The sequence below is a fragment of the Alligator mississippiensis genome, chromosome 7 (assembly GCF_030867095.1).
Source record: "Alligator mississippiensis isolate rAllMis1 chromosome 7, rAllMis1, whole genome shotgun sequence".
Taxonomy (NCBI): domain Eukaryota; kingdom Metazoa; phylum Chordata; order Crocodylia; family Alligatoridae; genus Alligator; species Alligator mississippiensis.
In genome coordinates, this window is record NC_081830.1 from 62,543,675 (window position 1) to 62,569,483 (window position 25,809).

The window sequence follows — 25,809 nt, forward strand, 5'->3', positions numbered from 1 at the left end:
GCATGGCGCAAGAAAGAACAAATGTCTGTTCACTAAATAGGACCTGCGTATTCCTATAGGACAAAGGACATTCTGGTTTAAGGAGGTATGATTTAATTTCAGTTTCTTTAATTTTCATCTTCACAACAGTTTTCCAGCAGTTATATTTTCAAGCACATCTTGAGTATGCATTTCTAGTCTTTCCCTCTTACCAGTTACTGCTAATTGCTAGTAACAGTTCCTAATTAAACTGCATATTACTAGTCTACAAGAATATCCGTTAACATTAGTAATTATTGATCAGTCATAAATATATGAATTCATTCAGTGAAATTGTACCAGTGAAATTTTGGGATTTTTTCAGTGTCAAATCAGTCCAACTAACTCCCACGCTCTTTATTAGGTTTGTGAAATCCTATTAGCCTTTACGTAAACAGAGAATATCACTTGGACCACAAGGATCACATTGGACCTTGCCCCAAGCCACCTTGTCTTATGGAGGAGGATGACTCAATGATTGAACTGCTTTGGGAATTTTTCGGTGAAACTTTTTTTTTCTTTGGAGAGTATGTACTAGTATTAACTTCTGTTGGGGAAAAGTTTGTTGATCCACAATGAAGTTTCTGATCTGGGGGAGAGAGAGGCACTGACCTACCCCACAACAGCCAGTAGCCTGGTGGTTAGAACACTCACCTAGGATATGGGAGATTTGTAGCAGGGACATGCACCTTGGATTTTCACATTCAACCAGAGTGCCTCAACCAAATATTGGCTATTCTGGCTGCTATATTATTTTTATGAAACACTTTGAAAGATCTTGGGGTTTCACAGATTTCATAGATTTTTAGGGTTGGAAAGGACCTTGGAAGATCATAAAGTCTGACCCCCTGCCTCTGGGCAGGAAAGAGTGCTTCTGTCAGATGACTCCAGCCAGGTATATGTCCAGTCTCCTCTTAAAGACCTCCAAGGTAGGAGAGAGCACCACCTCCCTTGGAAGCCCATTTCAGGTTCTGGTTTCCTTGCATCCTAATGCAGAACAGGAAAATAATTTGAACTGTGAAATGCTGCAGGATTGGAAAACCTTTTCCTTTCCAGCTCTACCAGTCTCCCTCTACTTGGTAACTTCTTTCTTTACCAGCAGCTTGTCTATATGCACTTTTTGGAAATAAAATGGAAGAACTAATAATCATCTTACTATCTTTAAAACTAGGAGCAGTCAGATCATAGAGATTAAACTTACATATTTAAGTAAGCAAGAGTAACCCTTGTGGACTCTTGTAACACAAGCAGAAATAATCAGGATGCTGCATTAAAAAGTCACATTTTTTTTTATTTGGATGGACTCTTGGAAGTCATGAGGAAATGCTTGATATTTGTCTTCATATGCTGATACAACATTACATATTAATGTAACATTTGATGGTTAGAAAATGGTATTTAGAGATTTGCTTTTGATAATTAGCTTATAGGGAAAATAGATCTGCATCAGAACAATGGTCCAAGGCAACGACAAAGGTTACTTGATTTCTAAAAGCCTGTTTATGACAAAGTTTCCTTCAAGGCCCACTGTGTCTGGCAGGCAAGCAGGAAACAGACACACAGGCCGGGAAACAGAAGACATGAACAGTGTATGCAAACAGATAAGGGACTCTGCAGCATTGGTACCAGGTCACTGTGCCCATTGCAGAGCCCTTAGGATTTCTGGTTTTGGTAAACAGACCACATTAGGAGGACAATGGAAAGAACCAAATTAAATATCCTGAACAGGACAGAACGTGGACAGTTTGATGACCCCAGGGAGACCAATCAACGATGTCCAGGAATGAAGAGTCATGGGGGGGGAGGGGGAGAGAGGTACAAAAAGACATATTTCAGAGCAGCAAAGGGTCCCTGAGAGGGGAAACCAAGGCCAGTGTGGACAGAGGGCATACCATCAGCAGGTCTCATGCACTCCACTGGGGGAGGGGTGGGCCTTAGCCTTTGACCTCTAGGCTGCTTATATTTGACATTCAAGAGAGAACCTCAGAATGAAGCTTGCATACTGGCCAGATGTACCTTGACCCTGTGACCTACCATCTAGGACTGGTAGCTATAGAATTATTTGCATTATTCTTATCTGCTATCACTGTGTATCAGTAAAATTTGCCTATTATTGAATGGAGAGGTTGTGGTCGGTCTGAGGGTATGGGTCTGCCTAGAACAACATATCTGGGTTATAAATCCAGTGCTAACAATATTGTCAAGCCACAGTCCAAATACATTTTAAAAGTTCTACTGGTAGCAACATTGAAATGTCATGAATCCATCAAATCTGGGGAGCAGTTTGTGAGATATCATGTAGATTTTCTTGTTTGTTTTACTGATATGGTATATGTGGTCTCATTGAAAAGTCCATGTTATACTGTATCAATTTGTTGTTTTTCTCACTGTATAGGTCATATTATGCTGTTCATGTATATATCTTTATGATTTTGGCCATGGTTTAATCAAAGGAACTGAGGAATGGATAGTTAAGGAAAAGAAAGTAAGTGTAACTGCTAATTATCTTTTGTCATTGTGTTCCTGGTAAAGGATAATTGCCACTTCCAGATTGCAGATAGAAGGGACTACTGATGGGATGGGCACTCAAACTATTTTTCTTCTTGTAATAGGAAAAAAACATCAGAACAAAAGCAAAGACATTGGAATCAAATGTCCTATCAGCCAGAGGAATCCCAGATGTTCAAGTGAGAAGAATTTGTAGGGATTCTGAGACTCGGGAGCAAGCTGGACATTGCTGATGGGGGAAAGCTTGGGGGGATATCTTAAGGGCTATCTCTTGGGTAGCCAAGGTTTTTTTGGATATTCTCAGGCTTTGCAGGAGTCCAGGTCCCCAGCAGTTAGGGCTGGCAGGATCAGCAGGAAGCTTGATCTCTGAAAATAGTAGCATGTCTCTCTGAAGGACTAGGTAATAGCCAGATGAGAGGGTAGGAAACTTTACTTGTATCTTTGTTCTGTATTCAAATGTATAGCCAGTTTTTCTTGTGCAATCCTTTTGTCCTATCTAATACATTATTTTATTGCTTGTCTCCTTCCTGGTTGCCCCTGGTAAAGAGTGACCTCTGGATGAGTGGGATTTGAGGCTGTCCATTCTATAGAAAGGGGGCCTAAAATTCTTTCACAGCCCAAGAGGAACTGGCAGAGATTCCCCTGCTGCAGATGTGAGATCTAGTATAAGGGCAGTAGAGCTGAGGTTTGTGGGAATAAGGAGTTATGCCAGGGCAAACCTTGATCTGTTCATTGTGCCAAGTAGTGGGACAGTGGAGAGAAAACTGGGCCTCTGGAAGTACCCCACAAATGGGTTTGTAACACTGTAATTTTAGGGAAAGGCAAGTGAGACAGCAGCTTCAGGTACTGATTCGGAAGGAGCTCCAGAATAGCAGCCCTCAGGGAGCCCATGCCACCACTGCATCAGCCTGTGTTCATGAAGCTTGTGCTAAAGTGGCAACAGTGTGTACCACTGCCACAGCAGCCACCTGCAGAAGGAGATGAGTGCTCACTCCCCACATCCTCCCTCCCTGCCCATGGTACCAAAATTCAGGTTTACACCTCTGGTTTGTACGGGCATGAAACTGGTGGAGGTTTGATGTCATAAAGTTATGGTGTTTTTAGGACAGGTGTAGTTTTCATATAATTTCAGACATGCACAGCTGTGACTTGCCACTAGAAAGCTGGCAAGTAAGGCTGTGGGTAGAAGGCAAGACTCTATTCCTCCCCTGTGGTAGGAGATGAGCGTGGAGTGTGACATATAGCTTGGAGGCACAGAAACCAGCAAGGGGTCTTCCCTTCTTCCACATGCAGTGGGAGCCCAGCCAGAGTGGAGGGTGGCAGGGGATAAATCTTGAAAAACTGTTTGAAGTGAGGAAGGGGAGGGGGAATAAAGAGGATAATAAAGGAGCATAAAGCATAAGAGAATAAAGGAACAGAAAAAAGATTTAAAAAAAATTAAAGGACTCAAATCTTGCATATGCTGCAGTGAATTGGGATTGGTTCAGAGGGAGGAGTTGAGTTAGGGGCAGCAGGGTCAGGCTGGCTGGGATGGGGGAGCTGTCTCAGCCTGGATGGTGGAGCAGTCGGGGGCTGGAGAAAGCACAAAGCCCCAGAGAAAACAGCTTCCCCGGGGTTTTGTGCTCTGGCTAAAACTGATACAGCCATTCTGTGCTGAGCATGCGGCCACCAGGCTTCCAGCACAGAGTGGTAGGGACCTGGTGAGAGCACAGAGCCCTGGGGAAGCATGCTTCCTTGGGACGCTCTGATCTTGCTGAAATTGAGCATGCCTCAGGAAGACCATGTGGCTGGGGGAAGCAGGCTTCCCTGGCTCCGTAGTCTCTCTGCAATTAACCTCAGTGCAGTTGCTCTCAGTGGGAACAGTGTGGGGGTGAAGTACTACTAGAATTTTGGAGGGTAGGAAAGGGCAGAATGGCTGGGGGCTGCATCCTGGGATGCGGAAGGAATAAAAGTAGTGTTTTACCTTCCTTGACCATTCAAACAATATCCTGGAATGCATGGCTAAAATGTTTCCAAGATAAATCTCCTTTTGTGTGAAAAGTAGAAAACACTACTTTTCTGTAATTTACTGTTAATTGATAGTCCATCCTTCTTTGCCACTCCACTGTCAGGAGAGTTTCAACATTGATTAATTTTCATCCAAGTTGCCACTAGTCTGCAGAAGAATAAAAGTCAGTGGTTTGGCTGGAAGACTGCTGTCTTTCCTGAAGGAGGCTGGCCTTGGAACAGGTCAGAGTTTGGAAGAGAAGAATCTTTGATACAGACAAGCGGGAGCCAAGCTGAGTAGCATCAATCAGCATTTCTGGAAAAAGCTGATCAGAAAGCTGTAATTACAGAGCATTGGAGCAGACTCGATTAATCAAGTCTTTTGGCACATGGTAATTGGTGCGCTCCAGCAGACTCCAGCATCATGTGTATCAGTGTCCCTGCGCTGAAAATTGTTGGCAGGGGCACTTTAACTAAAGCTCGTTCATTCACACAGCTCTCTGATTAAGTTTTTGAGAAATGCTGATTGATGTTACTCAGCTTGTCTTCCTCTTGTCTGCATCAAAGATTCTCCTTTTCCAAGGTCTGGCCTGTTCCAAGGCCTGCCACCTTCAGGAAAGACAGCAGTCTTCCAGCCAAACCACTGACTTTTTATTCTTCTGCAGGCCAGTGACAAATTGGACGGAGATTGATTAATACTGGAACTCTCCTGACAGTGGAGTGGCAAAGGAGGAGGACTATCAATAAAAAGTAAATTACAGAAAAGCAGTGTTCTCTCCAGGTTTTGGTATTGCCACCAGTAAACTGGCTGTATGATTTTTTTGTGATAGAGGGAATTACTGAAGGCATGGGTACAACATAAACTTCAGATATAGTAAAGTTTTTTTTAAATAAAGCCTCTCAATAAATACTCCAAATTTTAAACTAATTAGTTATCCAGAGCTGCAGTTACTTCTGTTGGTGCTGTGTGTCATGGAGCATATTCTTCAAATGTGAGAAAGAAAGATCATAGATATTACTAAATATCCAAATATAGGAATGAGTCATGCTTTCAAAAGTCTGGTTCAAAATTATTCAAATAGCAACAGATCCCAGAATGTTTTAATAGTTCAATATTATTGTTCAAACATACATAGTGCTGGAGTATGTGCTGATATAAGAGGGAATGGAGGGACTAATAATTTGGAGCTTCAAGGAGTTAACGAACCAAGCCTGTAATAAGCACAACTATGATGTCAGTAAGCAAAGTAATTAATGGAGGTCGGTATACTGTTCTCCATTTCTGTACTGCTTAGCTATATGCACAATAGACATTTTAAATTGTGGTTATACAGATGGGGAAATGTGTATTTGGCTTCAGTTTTGCTTCAGTTCTCAGTAACATCAGTGGGGGTATGGAATGCTCTCAGCATGCTTCTTCTAAATGAATGAGTACTGATTTGGTGAAGAGCTGTTCCCCAAAAAACTTCTGCAAGGATAACCACAGCTTTTTAATTACTGGTTTCTTTGTTCTATACCATTCTGCCAAGCTCTGGCTTGTCAGTACTCTGTGAAATGTGAAGATGAGAGCTGAAAGATGAAAGGAAGAGTGGGAAAACTTAGAAATGCAAGCCTTAAAGCAGTTGTGTGGTCCATTATAGTGTGAGGTGATTTTTAATGACTTTTTTTAAGTCCACTTAATAGTTCACTTTTTTGAAAGAAACAAAAATACCTTCCCATAACTAATACTAATGCCTGAAGGCACTGTACCTAACACTTACAGCTAGATTTCTCTTGATGCCAAATGATTTTAGATGTTTCTTTTTTCCAGATGGGCAATTTGAGGCACAAAATGAATGCATGGTTTGCTCATGGTTATAAATAGCAATGTGCAAATAGCTAATTATTTTTATTTGACTATGAAAGCAAAAAACTATGGAAAACACTTCATAGTTCAGATGAAACCAAAATGAACATTTCTACTGGACTGCTGTGGGGGAGAGGCTTGCCTGTTGAACTTTTGAATCTAATCCAGAATTGTATATTCTGTATCTTTATCAGAAGCCATTTGTTAAATTTGGTCTTATTTTACAAATGGCTTTTGGTCAACTGAAACTACAGGTTTTAGTATGTAAAGTGTTTGGTGAAAACAAAATTGCTAAGCCCTAATCACCAAGATAAGATAATCAGTAACTGAGAAAAGACACAGAAAACAGATCTTCAGAGTGCCATATTTTAATCAATTCAGTCACTGGGACAGAAACATTGAGGAGATGACCTAACCTAGAACATAAAAATGGGTGTGTTGGATTTGGAGCTACTCTAATATATGAAACTATGTTCTAAATTATGAATTTATGTTCTCTTTGTCTGGTCATTTTAAGGATAACGTACTATGTTCATACAGTAAGTAACTCAATGACAATACTTCTGGGTAAATGCATCCATGTAGTGCATATGCTTCTCAGTAAACAGCTGCAATACAAAACACTTTGAAGTGTTCTGTGAAGTGAAGTGACACTCTGAAGTGATACCTAAACTGGTCTGGGGAAGCTAATCCAAATATGTAAACTGATAAATATTTTTAGCTGGATTGAAGAAAATCCTTAAGAACAGGAAGAGAAAGACTTGAGAGAGAGCAAAGTTCAATCCATAAAAGGTCAAAGAAAGTTACTCTTACTGGGAAGGAGTATTTAGACTCTATGTAAGATAGGTATATATAGGCCTCCTGTTTTCTAAATATTTTCTCATTTATACTTTGTTGCTTGTTTAAGATTAAATCTGTGTTGTAGAAAGGCTGTGTGGAGTTACTGTATTCAATACTGGTCATAAGCAGGGATCCTAGTTTTCCTTGGCAAACAGATTTCTAGGCTCCCTGGTCATAAGGTCCCAAAGAGCAGAACTGCAAAGTCCATGCTTAGTTGGTTCTGCTTGTCAAATGCAGTTGCGATAAGGGTGTTGTGGCCAATAGTCCATCCTAAACATAGGAATATAATGGGATTCTTTCTAAGAATAATAATACACAGGGCTTCAAGCTGTGGGGTTGCACTTGGAAACAGAAAAAAAGGCTAGAAATGCAACTAACTCTGTTTGTATGATAGATTTAAAGAAAACAAAAGAAACATTCAGCATTGTCTTAGTTTTGTTTCCATTGAAATTCATTTTAAAACTCCAGTTGACTTAATAGATTTCATAGACATTAGATTAATCAATTCATAGGTTGTTAGGGGCTGGAAGGGACCTCACAGATTATTGGGTCCAGCCCCCCCACTCTAGGCAGGAAGACAACTGGGGTCAAGTGACCCCAGAGATGTGACTGTCTAGTCTCCTGTTGAAAACCACCAGGGTAGGTGACTGGACCACCTCTGGAGGGAGTTTATTGCACAGTCTGGACACCCTGATTGTGAAGGAGTTTTTCCTGGTATTAAGCCTGAAGCAGCATTCCAGGAGTTTGTATCCATCAGTCCTGGTCTTCCCCAGGGGTGCTCTAGTGAACAGTTGTTCACCAAGCTCTTGATGCACTCTGATATAAGGGTAAGCTGCTATTAAGTCCCCTCTCAGCCTTCTCTTCTTTAGGCTAAAGAGGCCCAGGTCCCTCAGCCTTTCATCATATGGCTTGTCTTGCAAGTCCCTGATCTTACAGGTGGCTCTTTTCTGGACCCTCTCAAGCTTTTCCACGTCCTTATTGAAGCGTGGTGCCCAGAACTGGAGGCAGTACTCCAACTGCGGTCTCTCCAGTGCTGAGTACAGCAGGAATATCACTTCCTTAGTTTTACACGAGATGCATTGGTTGATGCTTGCCAATGTGTTATTTGCCCTGCCAGCCACCGTATCTTACTGACAGCTCATATTCATGTGATGGTCAATCATTATCCCTAGGTCCCTTTCGGCCATTGTGCAGGTCAAGCTGTCACCACAAAGCCTGTATGTTTGTTGAGGTTGTTTGCCCCCAGATGGAGCACCTTACACATGGATGTGTTAAACTTCATCTGGTTCTGGTCTGCCCAGCTCTCTAGCCTGTCTAGTTCCGCCTGTATCAGCAACCTATTTTCTGGCGTGACCACACTGTCCCCTAACTTGGTGTAGTCCGCAAACTTGGCCAGCCAGCTTTTCACTCCCCCATTCAAATCAGTGATAAAGATTTTGAAAAGCACCGGTCCAAGTACAGACCCCTGAGGGACACCACTGGCCACTTTGTGCTAGAATGACACAGATCCATTCATGAGAACTCTCTGGGTCCTACCCTGTAGCCAGTTTCCCACCCACTGAGCAGCTGAGCCCACAATCTTCCAGTTTTCCCACAAGGATATTGTGGGATACTAGATCAAAAGCCTTTCTGAAGTCTATGTATATAACGTCTACCTCATCTCCCATGTCAAGGTGGCAAGAGACCTGGTCATAGAAGGAGATGAAATTGTAAGACAAGACCTACCTGTGACAAAGCCATGCTGGCTGTCATTCAGAATCTTACCTTCTGTGAGCGTATCGCATGTAGATTCTTTAATGAGCTTTTCCAGGATTTTCCCTGGGATAGAGGTTAGGCTGATTGGCCTATAGTTGCCTGGGTCCTCCCTCTTCCCCTTCTTGCAGATGGGTACAATGTTAACTGTCTTCCAATCCTCAGGGATCTCCCCTAGGGACTGGAAGGAACCTCACGAGATCATCAAGTCCAGCCCCCCTCCCATATGCAGGTAGTCTGCTGGGGTCAAATGATCCCAGCAAGATAAGCATCCAAACATTTTTAAATGAGTCCAGAGTAGGTGCTTGCACCATTTCTGGGGGGAGTCTGTTCCAGACCCTGGACACTTGGACTGTAAAGAAGTTTTTCTAAATCGGCCAGTCTAAATCGGCCTTTCAGAAGTTTGCTTCAATAAAAGTAAAGTTATACCAGCATCAAAAGGTTTCCAAAGTGCCAATCTTTGTTAAAATGTTGGCTATAAATACATGTGGTGGTAAGAGGGCAGAAATCCACAAATATTTGAGCAATTTCAATCTCCTCAAATGACAAGTTACTGCTTTATTGCCCCTAATGTCTGAGCCCAGGTCTGCCTACTAAAACAAGTAACACTGTTTTAGAAGCACTTTATTGCTGTTCTTTTCCCGTTGCTTTAATTTTGATTGGGAAATGATGTACTGATGCTGATACTGCTCTTACTTTCTGCAAGTATCTGTACCAAATATAAGTAATTTTTCCTTATGATACCAATGTACAATTCTGGAACTCAGGGTGAGTCTATGGAATACTTTTTAAGAGTATAGTGAGCTCTAAAAATAGATTGTCCCATGGTTCTTATAAAAGCTTCACTCATGAAGAACTTTTATAATTAGGTTTTATAAATTTACAAATGACAATTGAAACATAGGCTCATAGGAAAGTAGGGCTGGGAGGAACCTCACAAGGTCATCTAGTCTAGCCCTTTTCTCAAGGCAGGAATATCCCTAACGAAACCATCTCTGCCAAGTGTCTCTCTGACCTGCTCTTGAAAACTTCCAAGGATGGAGATTCCACAGTTTCTCTAGATGGCCTGTTCCAGTGCTTGACCACCTTCAGAGTCAGAAGGTTCCTCCTAATCTCCACCTAAATTTCCTTTGCTGAAGCCTCAGGTCATTGGTCCTATCCCCTACAGCCACAGAGTGAAGCCCATCTCTATCCTCTCTAAAATTACACTTTAGGTATTTGAAGACTGTTATCAAATCCCCTCCATCCTTCCTTTTTCCAGACTAAATACCCTTAGTTCTTTCAGTCTTTCCTCAGAAATCTTGCCACTTAGTCCCCTAACAAAGTTTGCTAAAATCAAAAGTTAATTTTTAATATTGCAGAGCATTAAGATACATAGGTAACCTTAGGGCTTAGTGTGACAGGAAGCTGTTATTGTTCACAAGCATCTTTGGTGATTTTGAGAATTTAGCATTTCTCTATGCATTACTGTTTTGGGCTTGATGCCACTGCAAGCCTTGGTGAACAAGGGGTTAAGTTTGGTTCAGCTTCCCCATTCTCTCATTCAAATGACTTGGGGAGATTTTATAAACTGGTTTCATTGAAGGTAGAAAGACCCACTGATTGCATCTTCCTGCTCTATTATTCTACCAATTGAGAGATGCCTAGAACTATTTCAATCTGAACTTTCAGAAAAGCTTTTTGTCATAGTTACTGTCTTCCTGCAGCCCTTTAAATGATCTTTCATGAGTTTACATAAGTTAGTAAGAGGACATTTTCTCTTAGCCTCCCTGCAGATGCTCTTCCTCCTACAGGGACTTCTTTGTGCCTATAAAAAGAATGTCTTGATTTCACAATATTGTTCTGGCATTTGACTTTTTGTGAATTAGTTGCTGACTCTGGGTTTGTTTGGTTTTTTTGAAGGTCTGTTTCTTTTATGCTGTCTGGCAAACATAGGTATGATGATTCTTTACTTGGAAATGGTGCATTTGTCGTATTGTACATATTGTTATGTGCTGACTAGACATCTGCTCAGATTCAAAGTACATATTTATATCCTGCAGAAGAGTTGCTGTTTTTTCTTGATAACCCATCCACTTCTATAATTCTGAGCTGAGCAGTAGACTTTGAAATCTCTTCTCAGGATGTTTAGGCGAAGTACAAATGTTCAAAAAGCCCCTGGCAGAAGTGCAGAAGTTCTCTGTACATACTTGTAAGTGCTTGTTAAACTTCTGAATCTAACCCAGAATTAGACAGTTTTGGATTAGATTCAACTAAACTCAAAATACTATAAATTACAGTGGGAATGAACCAAACAGACATTCACCATTTGGTGTAGGGGGGCTTGGTACCTGCCTGCAGTGGAGGCTGCTGGATCCAGTCCAAGCTCCCTGCCAGCTAGTGGTTGTCAGTGGCTGGGGGGGGTGGGGGAGGGGAAGATAGTAGGGAACAGAGCTCTCTGCTGGCTGAGGTCTTGGAGCGGGGGCTGGGTTGGGTCTGCAAGCTGGAGGACTTCCCCCCCCCCCCAGGCTCTTGACAGCTGCAGCCAGGAGCTGCAGCATGGAGCTGCCTGGACAACTGTTTCCCATGCTGGGAACTGGAGCCAGTGGGAAAGCAAGCCCTCTGCCATGCAGACCCAGCCTGGCTCCCCCCTGAGACCCTAGCCAGCAGGCTGAGGGTATGCCCTCACAGCAGTGGTGGCTTCCTTCCAGTTCCACTTCTGGCATGGCTAAGCCTGCTGTGCAGCTGGTGTGCTGCAGCTCCTGGCTACGGCGCTCAAGAAGTTGGGGCAGAGAGAGAAGGGAGCTCCCCCTATGAGGTCCCCACCACAGCTTGCTGGCTGGTGTCTGGAGGCGGGGGGGAGGCTAGGCCAGGTCCTTGTGGTAGGGTGGCTCCCTTTTTGCCCCCCCCGCCTGACCTTTCTGACAACAGCAGCCAGAAGATGCAGCATGGGGGTGCCTGGCCAGCTTCCGGTGGAAAGGAAGCCCCTCCTTGCCCCACCCCAGCTTGCTGGCTGGGGTCTCAGGAGAAGGGAGGGGGACTCAGGCTGAGTCCATGTGTCTGGGGGTCTCCTTCTCCTGCCCAGTTCTTGGCAAAGTGAAAAGTCAGCTGAGCAGGCCCATGCTGCAGTTTCTGGCTGCAGCTGTCCAGAAATTGAGGAAGAGTGGGAAGGGAGCCACTCTGCTATAAGCCTCTCTCCCACATAGCTTGCTGGCTGGGATCTCAGGGGAGGAAGGGTGCAGGTTGGGTCTGTGTGGCAGGAGGGGCTCCCATCCCTGCCCCAGCCTCTTGGCAGCTGCATCCTGGAGCTGCAGCACAGGGTTGCTGGCCAGTTTTTTGCCACACCAGGAACCAGGGTGGGTGGGAAAGGGAGCCCTACCTGCCCCATGGACCCAGCCCAGTCCCCATGAAGACAACAGTCAGCAAGCTGTGGGAGAGGGGCCCTTGCAAAAAGGGGACTCCCTTCCCTCACCCAATCCTAGCTCATGGCATGGTGAAAAGCTGGCCTAACAGCCCTGTGCTGCAGTGCCTGGCTTCTGATGTCAGGAGGGTTGGGCGGGGAGGGGGAAAAGGGAGTGCTCCCATTGCACAGACCCAACCCAGCCTGGCCTGACTTTTTGCCATGCTAGGAACTGGGGTTGGGTGGGGAAACAGCCTCTGCCATGTGGACCTGACCCTGTTTCTACCAAAACTGAAGCCCACAAGCTTATTGGGGGAAGGGGGATTTATGTTTCAGAGATGCTCTGTTGTCCCACCTCTCTGCCTAGCTGTGTAGGGAGGAGATGGAGCCTTTTCTGTCTCCTCTCTGTGATAGCTTAGGGGCAGGGCTGGACTGGTGATTGCCTGGAACAGATGAGCACTGTGCCCAGGCCAGTGGCCCCTGCGATGGCAGCAGAATGCAAACTACACTGAAGTGTGATGGATATGGTACAGACATTCAGAAAAGCACACTTATCTAAAGCGCTTTAGTTTAATACTACATCAATTGAGGGTTAACTTAGAGCTGCCATTTTTTAAGCACTTTAAGTGCCATAAATGTCTGTTCTGTTATAGCTTTAAAATGCTTTCTGCAAACTTAATGTGCATAAAGTGTAATGTCTATACCTTACTCTAAAGTCTACTTGGCTTGTTTTCTTGATAAACAGAGGGTTTTCTTGTCATTTGAGGTCATTGGATAACTGGGGACTTACAGAATTATTTAATAGTCGATCACTGTTGTATTATAGAGACGGGGCTGAAGTGAGACTTCAGTGGCGTTTAACCTCCTTATGGTGATTTGAATTGTGAAGGAGGCTATACAAGTTTAGACATTTGTCTGCCTAGATGACTATGTGCCTAGGAGAATGAAGCCTTTCATTATTGCTTGGTGATATTTTTTCAGTGCTTTTGTGCCCTCAAAGTCTTAAATTTTAAATTGTTCTCTCAAATGTAACAGAACTGACCTAGAACATACATTTTTATACTTCAGTGATGTGATATTTGCCACAATTCTCAATCCCTTCTGTATGCAGTAAGCTCCTAGAAGACTGTTTAGGCTGGAGATAACCTTTATGAACTTTCTTAGTGAACAGTAGCAACCTGCTGATATCTAACTTGGTGCAGAATCTGGAGATCCTTTTAAATAACTAATAATCTTTAAGGGAGTTATCTAGTATGCATTGGTGACCTGTTCAGTCAGAGTGCTCTGAGATATAACTTTGCATGACATGTCAAAATTAAATATGGTAATGATAGATTGCATCCCAAGAAAAGGAAGACCAACACAAGTGGCAGTGTGAATTGACTATGTGAGGACCTTTATAGGTAGCATGTCTTTACTATAGAACGCTAGTTCTGTTTCCTTCAGGTCCTTGGAAACAGCTCTGTTTTTAGTGACTGCAACTGGTAACTTTCTTTTTTATATCTGTACATAGTTAGACCAATAATTAGTTTAATGCTTTTCACAGTTGACTGCATTGCTTTGGGAACAGCAGGGGAATGTTTCCTATTAAAGGCCAGTAACTTTTAAATGTATTTTGTCTTTCCACAACAGTAAGCTTAAATTTTATATGGAGAAAATTACTGAATCGAACTAGAAGAAAAATACTCATAATTCTTCCAGCAATTTTTAAACCACAAATCCTACAAGTATGTACAGAAGCCGAGGCTAATGTTTCGTTTATTTCCATACTAACAATCCTCCTTTAGTTTCGTGCTGTCCAACTTCCTTTCTTTGGTGGCATGAAGAGAAATTACTTCTTTGCTTAAATGTTCTCTCTGGGCTGAGTAGCACAAAGGTAATACGAGTGAACTTGCCATTTCTAAAGTAGGCTTAACTTTCTGTAATGCGAAATAACTGTTTATTGTACATTTCTATATTTTGAGTCTGAGAACCACTACCATAAACTGGACTTCAGCAAAAAAATAAATAAATTGTGCTGCTGCTATTTTATCATGTTGAGCTCAACTGTTAGCCTAAAACTAACCTTAATTTATGAACTGAAACATTTGTCCTTGGCTGAAGTTGAAACATTTTCCAATGTATTTTAAAAGAAATGTTTGTATTCAAAACAGTTGAAAAAACAAATCCCTAAATACCAGACTCATTCCAAGTAAACCTTAAATGTAGCCCTTCAAGAGTTGTATCTTAATTTTGGAGTATTTTGTACAGTTTTCTCTTTAGTCTCAACCATTTCATGAGAGTAGGGGTACCAAATACACACAAGACACAAGACCTGTATGTAGTGTGGAGTTTTAAGACCAATGTTGATTTATTTTATCCAGAGTTCTACTTAGAGCTGCATTTGAAGGCCAGTATCCCAACGGTTTAGTGTACTTCGCTATCCCAGTTATATTAGTTTGTTTTTCCATCAGGTATACAAACATTAACTTATTCCTTTCAGAACCTCTAAGGTGGGTAACAATTTTCCATTTTACAAATTGGAAAACTAAGACAGAAATGGAAATTTACTCAAGTGGCCAGAATTTTCTGTTGGAAACTTTTTGTCTGAATAACTTCTTTGCAAAAGTGACATTATTTTGTTTTAAAATATCCCTTTTTTCACTGAAATGTCACGTTTTCATTCCTTTTTTCCTTTTCAAAAATTAGAGAAATAAAAAAATAGCAAAACAATGTGAAACCGGGGAGACCTGCACTCTGGGTGTGTGTGTGTTTTTCCCTGAGCTGGGAAAATGTCAGAAAAGGTGGAAAAAATTAGATACATGAAAAAATTGAAAAAAAAATGTTCTATTTTAAAACAAAAATAACTTTAAAAAATTCCCGGTCATTTTGACCAGATTTACTCATCCATAGTGACTATAAATGTTGAGAATATAGATTCACCTTAGTTTGGTAGGTAATGATGGCTTCTGATTTCATTTATACTTGTGTATGTCTCTAGTGGCAGCATTGTAGAATTGTATCTACTGTTTTTTATGGAATTACATAAAATCTTCTTGTTTAATGGGCAAGTTGTTCCAAACTAACCATCTATATATTCCATTTAGGTTTTTTATGCCACCTATATCCCCTTAGTATGAGTGTCTTCCACTAGTGTATTAGGCAACTTGACTAACATCTATCATATGATTCATTCTTTCTTTTTCTTACCTTCTTCCTTGAGGGAAGAGGAGAGTTGTATTTGCAGTATAGAATTTTTTACAATATTTATGCTGCCATAGGGTATATGTTACACACAACAAGTTCAAATATGTATCTCTTTCACTTGGACTGAAAGGTGGTTGAGGTATGTGGTAGTCCTTAGTTTCTGGGGGAGTTCATGCCATATAGCCTAAGACTGGCCCCTGTGAATGTTGTCTCCTGTGCTGATGAATCTTTAGCCTTTTGTAGCAAAGTGTCGGTTTAACTCCAGTGAATGCTAAGAACCCTTTCCTCTTTAAGGTCAACTTTTCCAGGCCCCCAATAGTCAACATATTTATTCAGATTTACCTCCAGGGGATTTCAGGGTAGAATTTGAGGAGATCTGAGCATGGTTTTCTGGGACTGCCATGATTCTGTCCACAGATGCTGTCTCTATTTTTTAGATTTCTGCCAAAGGTCAGTTTCAGACTGACACTTCCAGCGTCTTTGGGTCAAGCCGAGTGGCCCAAAGATGCTGTGGGATTGTTGATGAGTTCTGCCAACATTCTTTTGTGTAGACCTGAAGATCATGCCACAAATACCCAGTCTTGTGCATAGCACTATTTGTCTTTTTAGAAAGCAAAATTGAAAATTGTATTAATAAAAAAACTTGACTCTGTGTAGGTGCAATTTAATATTGGTAAAGCAAATGGATTATGGTACACACATCTGGATTGAATAAGTAAAGGGCTTCTAATCTACTACTGGTAGCTTTTACTTGAGACAGGTTGCTAAAGGGGAAGCCCAAAAGCCAGTGAGCCTGACCCAAAGATCCTGTAAGTGTCAGCTTGAAACTGACCTTTGGCAGAAATCTATAGGCACCATCTTGCCACCACCTGCCTCTGTCAGGAATGTGCTGATATTTTGCTTTCTTTTAATTTTTCAGGAAATGTAATATGAGTACAGCAGAAAACTCAGGAGATTATCTGACTACTTAAAAAAAATACATGTGCAATGCTTGCTGGAGCAGGGAGATTAAAGGATGGAGGAGGAGAAGGAGGGAAAAGGAGAGAGGGGCAGGGGCACTGGCAATATGAGCGAGGATTTTGGGGAGAGTAGTCAATGAGGCCAAGTGAGGGGATTAGGCATAATAAGAATGGGAGACTGGGAAAAGTGGCATTGGGGTGAACGTTAAAGAAGGTACAGGAGATGAAGATCCACACGTTCTCCTCTAAACCTTTGTGTGTGCTGGCATCTATCTCTGCTCTACCTCTTATAAGCTGGGGATCCCTGTCTGTCCTTGCTCTCCCCATGTGATCAGAAGTATCCTGTCCCTTTGTTGTGGGGCAATCCTTGAACCTCTGTTCCTGCTTCCCTCAGGTTATCTCAGGGGTGGGCAAAATGTGGGCCGCAGGCCAGATGTGGCTCACCAGGCCATTCCATCCGGCTCACGGGACCCCCCAAAATTTAGAAAATTAATATTTATCTGCCCCTGGCTGCCTGTCACGCAGCCCTCAATGACTTTCCAAAACTCAGTAACTGGCCCTCCACCCAAAATAATTGCCTGCCCCTGGGTTAGCTGTTATCTGGGGATGCCTGTCATACTAGGGGTATGTGTGTGATAGCCCCTGCCATTTTGATGATGGTAGAACCTGAAAGTGTCTCAAGGGATCTCCCTCATGCACATACTGGGGACTAGGGGCTCTCCTCTCTCTGAGCATATCTGAAGCCCTCTACCAGCCTAGCATGACAGCCAACATCTACGTAAGGCATTTCCTTGTATATAGAATTATAAAGAGAGGCATGCTGCTCATGTAATTGAACTCTGCTTTCTTTGAAATGCCTCTATAAGCCCCTAACATGCATATTCTACTCTTTTATAGTGTATCATACACAAGATTCCTCAACCTGTCCTGTAGTCAAATGCTTCACCTACTCCACTGAAAGGATACTTTTGCTAAATTTTGCAACCCTGCATGTATTGTCATCTCTCATAGTACATTTGCTTTTCCAACTTTAAGGCAACAGATGGCATTCATCTCTCATCTCACTGCTGACAATCTCTGTGCCCAGTTAGTGACTAGGGCTGTGCGAACCTTCGGGTGCTGATTTGATTTGGAAGAGATTTGGCTCAATTCAGCAGCTGAATCTTCAAATCCAAATCGAATCAGGGGACCAATAAAAAGGTCTAAATTGATTCAAAGCTCTCCAAATCAATTCGGAAAAGATTTGGAGAGCTTCGATGATTTGGGCAGTCCCTGCCCACTGCAGCAGAGAGCTGGAGCCTGACTTGGAGCTGGTAAGTAGGGGGTAGGGGAGGGGCAGCTGTAGGAGTGGGAAGGGGACCATGGGGGGACCCTGCCATCCCTCATACCCTGCCTGTTTCCCCAGCCTCCCCAACCCCTGCTCGCTCCCCCAGCCCCCCCCCATGGCTGCTCTGCCTGCCCCAGCTCACACTGCTTTAAAAAAAAGCCCCTACTCACTGGGTGCTGCTGGGTGGGAAGGCAATCCCTACTGCCCCCCACTGTCCCACGCTGCATGGGGAGCTCTGCCGTGGGGGGGCTGGGAGGCTGGGTGGGGATAGGAGCTTGTGGCAGAGCCCCCCACATAGAACGGGGCAGCGGGGGGCAGTGGGGGTTGCCCCCCACCTGGCAGCAGCCAGTGAATGGGTTCTTTTTCTTTCAAAGTGCAGGGAGCTGGGGTGGGCAGGGCAGCCATTGCCGGGGCTGGGAGATAGGGCGAGGGATGGGCCTGTGTGATTTGGCTGAATCGATTTGGGACAGTGATTCAAATCACTGAATCGAATCACTGTCCCCCGAATCAGCCGGATCTGAATCTGAAGTGAATACTAGCCGCTTTGCAGAGGCCTATTAGTGACAGCCTACACCAGCGGTTCTCAACTTTTTTAGACTGAAGGCACTGCTCAGAAAGTGCAATATCTTAGCTATCACTCATTTTTGACAATGGAGAAATAATATTTTAAAACAAAAATTCTTTTGTTGCAAAGAACTCAGAAAGGCCCCAGTCGGTCAGAATGTTTTTAATGCTATGACTTCCTGTTTGAAATCTCTCTTGGGTTTATCTTGTGACTTACATTTGCACACCTCAGTCCTAACATTGAATGGTACCCTTGAAAGGATCTTAAGGGACTAGGTCTGCCTATACACGTGCTTGGAGGTGATGGTGGTGGTTGGGGGGGTGTGTGTCAGGGGCATTTTAATTAGTGTGGTTCCCAGGCAGTTGCTCTAATTAAAATGCTGCAGTGTCACATGTATTAAGCCCCCACATATTTAAAAATGGCTGTGGGACACTTTATCTAAACCTCATTCAATGAGGTTTAATTGAAGCACCCTGTGGCCATTTTTAAATGTGCAGCAGCTTAACACATGTGATGTTGCTGTATTCTAATTAGAACATGGAGCAGACTCGATTAATCATCTCACAGCCATTCTTAAATATGTGGGGGTTAATACACATGTCGCTGCAGCATTTTAATTAGAGTCTGCTCCAATGCATTCTAATTAGAATGCCAATGAGCACATGTATAGGCAGCCCAGAAGCCTTAAGGATCAAGGATTTTACAACAGGAGGTGTGGAAGCAGCAACTGGTGCTGGAATGGTGTCTTCATCTCCTGCTCCCAGCCTTTTCCCCCCACACTGGAGCAGACAGACCATGCTATTGGAGCAGGAGTCAGGGACTTTTTAAGTGCCCAGAGCAGGTAAGAATTCCCTCGTGCATCCCTTCCCTTCCCTTCCCTTCCCTTCCCTTCCCTTCCCTTCCCTTCCCTTCCCTTCCCTTCCTGCTGCCTCTGTTTCTGCTGCCTAAAGGGCAAGGGAGGCTCCAGAGTCACTCCAGCCAGGCTGCATGGGGGCCAGTGGTGGCAGTGGGCCATTGGGATTTTGAGCTTGCAAAAGCATAGTAGCAGATGAAAGGGTCTCGCTTCCTTGAGGCAAACTGAAGAGCAACTTTTTAATTTCCTTGTGTTCTCAAAAGGTCAGGCAGGAAGTGGGGGTGGGTGTAAAAACCTTTAAAGCAGAACATTTTTGTAACATTAGAAGACTGTATTGAGGTGTGACAGGATTCTTCTAAAATGATAGTAACATCTATATAGTACCATTATATTTTCTACGCAGAGCTAATCCATCCATAGTGCCTGCCAATTGCCAGCTACGAAATAGGTTTGAAATAAGCAGATTTTCTGTTTTCAAGAGCTAAAAATATCTTTCTTTTTCATTATTTCTTCCTGTCCTGTATCATTTTGTAGTTTCTGGAGTCTTTGTTATGGGTGCTAAAGATCCTATGTTTGCCATAGAGTGTTAGTGCTTTGCAGAGGGCGTCAGACCCAGAAGGGATGTTCTCATTGATCCGTTTAGATCTTTGGTCTGTTACATGGTTGTCTGTGCATGCAGGACTCTGACGTAAGTGTTCCTTTGCAATCCTCTGTTCCTGGGCAAAAAGGGAGGAGGCGGCCTAACAGCTTACACTTAAGGGTTGTTATGGGACAGTGCCAGAAGGAATAGCCTTAATAATTTTGGTCACTGTGTTTTGGGTTTTTTGGGGGGGTTTCCTCCTTGGTCAGCCCAGCTATTTAAGAATGTTTCTGCAAGGGTAGGCCTATTGCCTGGTTGTTAGACTTATTCAACCCATTCAGCCATTGTGTGAATAATTTATTTACCAAAAATGCCAAAAAAGTTTGAAACAGATTTGCCAACAGAAAGGAACATCCACTGCAGATGCAGCAAAGATCATCTAATTAGAGAACAGAAATACATCATATGACTTAGGAAAACTGAGAGGACTGAAGATAGTGGATTAGGGACCTAATGGTCAATAAAAACTGTAGATGCTCCTTGCAAGCAGTTTGAACAAATGTACACTACAATTTATTCACTTGGACTACTGTTAATTCTGAAGTAGCAGGCAAACAAATTCCCAAGCAGCTTGTAGATAATTTGCAAGCAAGAGGAAGAAAAGGTGAAGTCTGTTAAATAAATTAATCACAAAAATGATTCAATCAGTTTTACATGCAATGAATGTGAGGATGATGTTTCCATGCTGTGAATGAAACTATGAGCCAAAAATAAGAGAAAAAATATTTGGCCTGGGCACATTGGCCACAATAGGACTTCTATAGTTTTGTTTTTGTAATGAGTGCAGCAGGATAATTTCTTAAATCCTTGAAACACCATAAGATGTGTGCTTCATTTTGGAAAAAAAATAAACCAAATTTCTAAAGGGATCTAATAAAAATGATGTAAATATAATAGCTGAAGACATTAAGCAAACAAAGGAAAATGTGAGTAAAGCAGTTTGCTGCAAGTATCTGATTCATATATTTGAATCTGTCTCCTAGTAATGAAAATCAAAAGACGTGAGGGAGAAGAGGCACATAATGTTACTCCTATATTTCCCTAATAGATCACCATAGAAATCAGACATTTTCATAACAGTTAGGCTGAAATTACATGATTTATTGGCTCAGCTAAACAGGTACACATAGATTACAACCCTGGGTTTGAGTTTGAAAACTTCCAAGAGAATTTTGGGAAGGGAAAGGGGGGCCCTACAGAACAAGTTCCCAGTAGACTTGTTATTGAACATGTAATGTGAGTATAAATTACAGACAGGCAGGATATTGTGCAAAGATAAAAGCTATTAGATTGAGCAGGAAGTTTTTAAAGTGAAAGTGAGAGTTTTTCAAGAATAATTTTCAAGAATGCTAGCACAATAAAAAACCACCATGTTTGGTAGTAGAGTTATAGGGCACCTATACATGTGATGGAGCTACGTTAATTAGCACACATCAGAGCAGACTCAGTTAATAGAATCTGCTGGAGCATGCTAATTAGCGTGCTCCAACAGCCTCCAGGTCACATGTATTCAGTGTCCCTACATTTCAAAATGGCAGGTCAAGCTTTAGTGGCATCACAAGCACCCTTGCCACCTTTTTGAAGCACAGGACACTGAATACATGTGAGCCGCTTTAATTAAAGCTCCCTTCCTCCCCGCCTCCACGCTGGAGTACATGCATAGACGTCCATAAAGAGGTGGGGTACCCGCAGGTTATAAGCAAACTGTGGAAATACTGAATTAAAAATGAAGCCACTAATTTGTGCTGGACCCCATGAAGTACAGCAGGAGAGATTCAGAGGGCTTCATGAAGATATCTGTTTTCATTCCAGTTAGATTCAGCTTTCCTGAATTGATTTTTTTCATTTGTTTTTTGAGTTTCAAAATTGAACAAATCTCAGAACAAATCAGGCAAAACTGATGGAGATGTAGCTATTTGTACCTAATCAATCATGACAAATTCCCCACCCCCCTTTTAAAACATATTATGTTTTAAAAGTCAGGAAATAGAAAATCAGCCTCAGTTTCTAGGTCAGGAAATAGAATATCAGCCTCACTTCAAAGTTTCTGAGGTGAAAAAAGACTAAGTGAACTTTAAAGTTGCAAGCAGATTAGAATCAAATATCAGGTTTCCAGAATTTATGTGCAAAGTATAGCAATGGGGAGAATCTCTCTCCTTAAAGCTGCCCTTTGTTATTGCAATCTTCTCCATTCTGTCCTACCAATATGCTCATTCATAACCAGGGAAGTTGGCTTTTAACATTTGCAGTTCATTCTGTACTGATTCAGTCCATAGATATTCTGTTGAGATTGCAGTATCATGCCATGTTTAATGCTGTAGTAGAGGCCAGCACTTTCTTTTGCTTTTGGCATCAGACAGATGCTGTCAGCTTTCAGGCCCTGTAATGCCTTTTGCATGTGGTTATTACTGTATTTACTTAAATCCAAGATGACCCTAAATTTAAGATGATCTCCCCAATAATTAGATTCTGTATATGGACATTTATACATTTGTTATACTTTTCCATGTATAGAATGTAATTATTGGAGTGTTGTCTTAAAATCTTTCCCCTCCTCACCACTTCAATGAAGATGGAAGTTTCAGGGAGGCAGTAGAGAGGACAGGATGTTGGGGGGGGTAAGTAGGGAGGCAGGTTACAGGGCTAGACCCCCCTTTCCCTCTTGACCTTGCCCCTTGCTGCCTGTCTGTCTTCACTGCTTGCCCCTCAAGTGCCTGCCTCACCCCCCACAGCCTCAGGAGCATAGGTAGTAGTGGGGGATACGGGGAAGGCAGTGATGGCCTGAGGCTGCAGGGGAGAGCAGGTAAGGGGGTAGAGCCTGTGGGGTGGGCAGAGGCTGTACGAGGGTAGGGAGTGGGGGTGGCATGAAGCAGGTAGCAGCTGCCGTTTCAGCCCCAATCTTGAATTGGGGCCAGAGCTGGAGCAGCAGTAGTAGTCCCCCCCTTGCCCCCAGACCTCCAGCTGTCTCATACTCCATTCCAAGATGAGGGGCTTTTCCTCCCATGTTAAATGGGGGAAAAAGCCTCATCTTGGAACTGAGTAAATATGGCAGTTCTCTTAGCCATTTAATCTATTTGTGTTTGGTTCCTATTGCAGAAACCCAGAAACCTCTGATCATATGTGTAATGGATTGCGTATTTCATACATAGTGAGGTTACATTAACAAGATGAACTTTGTGAGGAAGTGTCTACCTGAATGTACAAACATTGGAGTTGTGCGCATAACTGTCATAACTGTATGTTGATTGGATATATGGCTGCAAACCTATTTTGTGCAAGGCTTTTTACTCCAAATTTTTAAAAAATTTGTTCCTTTAAATATGCATTTGACAGCTCTTATTACCTAACTACATAGACTGAATATTTTAGCTTCATTTCTATTCTTAGCTCCTTTCTAACTTGACAAATGAACATGGAAATTTCCACTGCCTTTCTGGATGTACATAATGTTCTTCTTAATTGTGATTCTTTTTATATTCTCCCTAAATTATTTGAAATTGTGGTCTTATTAGAACTGAAATGTTGTACAGAAGCAATGCCATAACCAAGTGGATTTCATAAATATTGGACTTCACATTATTTTAAATTTGTTAAACTATCAGAAAGATAGATTGAAGACTTAAGGGATTTACATTTCTGTTTCCAGTTGCTTTCCTAAGCATCCAGCTCTTCATTCTGCCACATTGTGTTTCTTCTTAGCTTTGGCAGTGAAGTGTCCTTCAATCCCCCATTTATTTTCGAGCTAAAGTTTTATAATGTATTATAACAGGAGGAGCCTGAGGCCAGAAACCTGAAGAGGAGCTGCTGTGACCAGGCAGGAGCGTGAACTCACTTATAGTCATGGCAGTGACTTGTTGTGCCCACAGGCATCCCAGCACCATTGAGATCTCTACCCAGACAGAGTCTGAGACACTGCCCCCAACCCAGACAGAGCCTCTGGGCCAGGACTGTGGGGGCTGCCTGGTATGGCTGCTGCTAGCTAGGCAGTGGAGCACTCCCACTTATGGGGTGTGCTCCCTAGTTGAATTTCTAGAGGGCTGTGTGTGGGAGCTTGAGGAGGAGGTTTGCCAGCTACGTACCATCAAGGCCCACAAAGACTGCATTGATACTCATTCATACTTCCAGACCCTTCCCCAGAAGAAGGAAGAAGAGAAGGAGATAGAGATGATGGCTAGCAGAAAGGCTGACCACGAAGACCCACCTGGAGCTACCTGGAAGACAGTCACCTCACGCTCCAGGAAATGCAGGGCCATGGCTGCTCCTCCCCTGGCCCTGCACAATGGGTACGCTCCCCTCCCGCCCCCCCACCCCACCGCCCCATACATGAGGAGGCTCCACTGGTGGCACCAGGGGAGGAGGAAGGTAAGCAGCAAGCTGCCACCCACAAGAGGAGGCGCAAGGTGGTAGTGGTGAGGGGCTCCCTCCTGCAGGACACTGAGGGGCCCATCTGCTATCCATGCGGCCTGCTGCCTCCCTGGGGCTGGCATCTGAGATATTACGGACAGGATCCCCAGACTCATCTGGCCCTCCAGTTACTACCCCATGCTCCTCATCCATATGGGAACAAATGACATGGCCAGGAGTAATCCAGATCGGGTCATGAGTGACTACAGACCTATCGGGGCTGGGCTCAAGGGCCTGGGTGCCCAAGTATTCTTTTCTTGTGCTCTCCGTGTTGCAGGCCAGGAGGGAAGGATTCATCAAGGAAGTGAACTGACAACTCTGACAGTGGTGCTACCGAGAAGGCTTCAGATTCCTCCACCACAGCATGCGCTTCAGGGAGAGAGGACTTCTGGGAAGGGATGGCATCCATCTCACGCAGAAAGGTAAGCCCTGTTCTTGGCTAGGGTGGCTGATTTTCTGGACAGGGCTTTAAATTCATTGTTGGGGTATGGGGATACACTAACTTGAGCGTGCCCAGGGACCGACATACAAGAAAGCTCCATAGAGAGGGAGACTAGGAGGGCCACTCTTGCAGGAGCTGAGGGAATTGTTCTCCTTCAGTGTGACAGGAAGTTGAGGGCCTCAGAAGGAGGACTCAGGTGCCTGTAGACTAATGCCAGGAGCATGGGCAGCAAGCAGGAGGGGCTAGCCCTCCTAGTCTCCTGTGGGCATTCATCTGGGTGTTTCGGATCACTGTTCCATTTTGATTTGGCTGAACCTGTTTCAGAGTTTTGACTCTGTTTCAGTGATTCGGCCATAGGCTATAATGGGGAATCACTAAAAAGCCTATACCTTTGTCATTTCTTGCCTGATTTGGATGACAATTGCAAGGATGGTAGCTACTTCTTAGGGCATGAAGTTAGGGCATGCCAAGTTTCAAGGAGGTAAGTGCAGGGTTTTTTGGGAAACTGCACCTCAAATTGTTCAAAGCAAAACTTGTGTCCCGTGTGTGTTAAGGCAGAGCAGGATGAAAATAGCAGAGATGGTAGCCCTTTCTCAGGGCATGAAGCCTGCCACGTTTCAAGGAAATATGTGCAGGGGTTTCTGTGAATCTGCACCTCAAACTGTTCAAAGCAAAACTCATGATCTGTGACTGTGTGTGTTAAGGAGCAGCGGGATGAAAACAGCAGACATGGTAGCCCCTTCTAAGGCCATGAAACCTGCCCGGTTTCAAGGAGATGGGTACAGGGGTTTCTGGGAAACTGCACCTCAAGCTTCTGAAAGCAAAACTCGTGTCACTTGTGTGTGTGTAGGCAGAACAGGATGAAACCAGCAGGGATGGTAGCCTGTAACAGAGAACTGGGATTGGAAGGGACCTCAGGGAAAGATTGCAGACACTGGCCAGCTACAGATGTCAGTATCAGAGCAGTCCTTCCCCCCCCCCTCTTCCTGCTCCCTCTTCTGAGTTTCTGTTTCCCTGCAAACCCACATCCGAAACATTTGGAAACATTCCAAAACTCTTTGTTTGGTTCCATTTCATTTCAGAGATGTTTTGGAGCCTTCCGTT

At 43.3% G+C, this 25,809-nt stretch overlaps 1 long non-coding RNA gene across 1 annotated transcript; it reads left to right on the forward strand.

Annotated features, from left to right (window-relative positions):
• LOC132251930 (uncharacterized) lies at positions 1-24,747 on the forward strand. The gene is made up of 3 exons (XR_009463673.1): positions 1-85; positions 23,985-24,142; positions 24,541-24,747. It is a non-coding gene; the product is annotated as an uncharacterized LOC132251930 (long non-coding RNA).
• Positions 24,748-25,809: the final 1,062 nt, after the last annotated feature.